The sequence below is a fragment of the Athene noctua genome, chromosome 14 (assembly GCF_965140245.1).
Source record: "Athene noctua chromosome 14, bAthNoc1.hap1.1, whole genome shotgun sequence".
Lineage (NCBI taxonomy): Eukaryota > Metazoa > Chordata > Aves > Strigiformes > Strigidae > Athene > Athene noctua.
In genome coordinates, this window is record NC_134050.1 from 11,841,958 (window position 1) to 11,845,694 (window position 3,737).

The window sequence follows — 3,737 nt, forward strand, 5'->3', positions numbered from 1 at the left end:
AAGAATAGATTCAGAAGTGGTTTGTTCCCGGTGGTGTCATGGCTCTGCACCATGGCTGGTGTCTGAGGAGACGAGAGAAGGCAGCCGCCCCGGCAGCAGGCAGTGGTCCCACAAGGATCCAGACCCCCGGGGACACTGTCCTGGCACTGCCACAACCATGGTGGCTGCCCCGGGTGGCAGTTTTGCTTCCTCTTTTTTTTTTTTTTTTTCCTGTAACAGTTAAAGTATCAGCCCCAGGGAGGCGGGAGCCCGAAGGGTGTCCCCGCGGGACGCAGGCCCTGCCTGGGCCTACCCCTCAGGAGCGGTTCCCCTGCACGCCTTCCTCCGCGCCACGGAATGGGGCTGCCGGCGGAGGGCTGCGCCCTGAGCTGCAGCGAGCGCCTCGGTCCCTGGAGAGGTGGGGTGGAAAGAAGAAAAAAAATAGGGAAAAAACTTTCTTTCCCGACGAGGATGGGATTCGAACCCACGCGTGCAGAGCACAATGGATTAGCAGTCCATCGCCTTAACCACTCGGCCACCTCGTCACGACGACTCTTATCTTTCGCCCAGCCTATAAGGAGGAATATGACCGCTCCCGGCATGGGCTCCCGCCCGCTGCCCTTTCTCCGAGATGGCGCCGGCGGCTCGGCCCCTCGTCGGCAGGACGCAGAGGGAGGCCACCCCGTGGGGCCCGAGCAACCCTTCGCGGTGCGGGCGCTGCCTCTCCGGTCTCACGGCCGCGGCTGCGGAGCGACCTGGCGAGGGGAAATCCCGAAATGGCAGGCACCGGGAGGATTCGGTGGAGGGCGCCATGTTGTACGGAGCGCCAGGGGGCGCCATGCTGTACGGCAACCGCCGTCGAGCGCCGTGACGCCGACGACTTGGCGCGGTGCGCAGGCGCGGCAGGCGGCGGGTAGATTTGAACAGCGGCGCGGCGCCGGGGGGCAGTGGCGGAGAGGAGCGGGGCGCGGCGCCGGGGGGCAGTGGCGGAGAGGAGCGGGGAGCGCCCCGCCGGTGGCGGGCGTGAGTGCCCTTGTCCGTAGCAGTAGGTGAGAGCGGCCGAGGACGGGTCCCGGCGGGGAGAGGCCGGGCCAGGGAAGCGCGGGAGCGCCTGAGGCGACGGCCGTTGCCTGTCGCTGGGGCGGATCCTGCGGCGTAACGATCGGTGAGGGGAGAGCAAGGGCGGGAGGAGGAGAAGGTCGGTCCGCTGGAAGGAGAGGCCTCCCCCGCGGAGCTGGCGTCTACTGGAGCGAGATGGAAAGAGGGTTGGGCGGGCTCGGGCCGGCGCCTGAGGGGATTTCACTGGCGGCGGTTGGAGTCGGGGACTGCCTGGAAGCGTGAGGGGAATCTGCCGATAAACTGACAGATAAATGCAGTCCTGATCAATGCGAAGTAATCCGCGTTTGGGAAAAAAAGCGATATAAGTGATAACGAGGTGTAATTTAGCAGTTGGAGATCGCTCCGGACAGTGCTGGCAGCCCTGTCAGGGCGGTAAAGCAAACACAGGGGATCGTGAGGGAAACAGTTCGAGAACAACAAGGAATCGTCGAGAGAGGCTGAACAGGCCCTGACTTAAAGAGGGGGAAGAGCAAGGAGGGCTTGGGTGGGCATCTGTAAGATCATGAATTAACTGAATAAAATTATGGAGTGATTCTTCATTGTTGACAGCGTGGAACTGGGAGGTACTTAATTATCAAATACAGGAATAAAAAGACATGCTTTTTCATAAGCAGAGCAACAAAGCATTTCAACTCAACGCCATATGCTTGAAGGTTAAAGATATGTAAATAAATTCAAAGAAGTATTAGAGATTGACTACAGAGCTTCTTGATTGGCATGTGAATTCCAGATTAATAGACCTCCTGCTAGCAGACTAAACAGGGCTCTGTTCTAGACACCTGTATGCATGGCCATCTTTTATATCACTTACTGAGTTTAGTCTGATCCAGTGCCGCAATTCTTACACTCAAAGGGTTCTGGCTTCTGGCTGGGGAGCCGCTGTGGGGATGTCTCCTGAACTCAGCGCCTCAGTTTTGTTGCCTCAGAGCTGCAGGCCCTGAAAATCAAAGCCTCTCTCTCAGGCTACCTTTTTGACTGGTACTAACGTAAACCTGCTACATCTTTGGAGAGAGGAAGTACTCTGCAAAAAAACCCCAAGAAATTAATAACATTTGTTTCAGAAAATCCACTTCTGTGTACAAGTACAATGTCATTCAGGGAAACTTCTCTGGCTCTTATTTGTTATGCCTTGACGTTTAATGGTGTCTTCAAAAGAGTGGGTTTTTTCTGTTAACAAACAGAAATTTACTGGGGAAAAAAAATTCTTTTGGTTAAGTTTTCTCATCATGCCTTCTTGCCCTGCCTGAACATTGTCTTTGAGCAAACTGGCATTTCTGAAGAGATTGTTCTTTTTCCCTTCACCTATAATTCAAACACTGCTCTGCCTTGTGAACAGTAGCCCAATAATATGCAATAGCATTTTATTTAACTTAGCTTTCTTTTCCTACATAAGGCTTAGTTTTAGCTTGTAAAATAAGAGTCAGTTGGCAGTTTAAATAGTTGACAATGAGACTTGATGGACAAGGGAGAGCATGAATGTTGCTTATCAGAGGGAAATTTTCAGTGTGAATACCTGGTGGGTTTAAAGAGGAGGGAGTCAGGCTCTTCTCGGTTTTATCTAGTGAAGGAACAAGAGTCAGTGGGCACAAATTGTAAAACAAGAAATTCCATTTAAACGTAAGGGGGAAGAACATGCAGTGAAGATGGAACGGGTTGTCCAGAGAGGGTTTTCTCTCTGAGGCACTCAGACCTGGAATGGATAGTGTCCTGAGCGACCTGCTTCGAGCAGGGGGGTAGACTACAGCATTTCCAGAGCTCCCTGCAGGCCTGAGAGAGCCCGTGACTCTGTGAAATGCAAAAGCTGAGCACTTCTGCACAGACCTCTCTATTTCTAATTGTAAAACTTCAGTCAGTTTTACAAATCAATTAATCCTTGCTTAGGCAAGGGGTTCTCTTGCAACATTGCTTGCTGAGGTTTAGCAAGGGGGGAATAAAGTAATGTGATAAGTAATTTGTATAGTTCTTGAAGGAGGGATGCATGTAGATAAAGAACATCACTGAAATCTAGAAAACTTCATGTATTGATCTTACAGTGTTAATTCTGTGGTACATTTTTTGGGTAGTCTTTGCCAGGTCCATGGGAGACTGAAGTCAAGAGGAGTATTAACCTGGTATTCAAAGCTCAGAATTTCGTTGTGGTTTCCAAGAAATGTCAGGCAATATTAAGTCTGTGTTAGCACTGGCATTCTGTCAGTGTGGGTTAATTCACTTTATCCCCATACACGACTTTTGATAAGTGGTGTAATTTTCTGTGCTAGTGGGAGTTATCTGCATTGACGTAAGATGTTCTTGGGGTAGGGGGAGAATTAGTGATTGAAAAATTGTCTTGTGTGTCAGAGAAAACTAGCAAACTTCATATTATAAAAGGTCATTTATCTCCAACGCTTGCCGGAATCTTTTCTTTAAATAAAAGGACACCTAACCAGTAAGACTCAAACTGTTAGCACAGTTGTTTTATAATACGGTATGTAATAGAAAATGTGGACTTGAGAGGCCTATTAATCTTCAGTGCGTTCCTGTGACTAGAGAAAGATGGAGTGAAAAATTAGAGTATGTAAGCCTAGTATCTAGTTGTGGTTGTATGCAATGTTCTTACTGAGTTTCATTAATATTTTTGGATTTCAGTACTGTGTTTTATA

The 3,737-nt window shown here is 50.2% G+C and overlaps 1 non-coding gene across 1 annotated transcript; it reads right to left on the minus strand.

The window, feature by feature from the left end:
* Window positions 1-442: 442 nt before the first annotated feature.
* TRNAS-GCU (transfer RNA serine (anticodon GCU)) lies at window positions 443-524 on the minus strand. Its single transcript has one exon. It is a non-coding gene; the product is annotated as a tRNA-Ser (tRNA).
* Window positions 525-3,737: the final 3,213 nt, after the last annotated feature.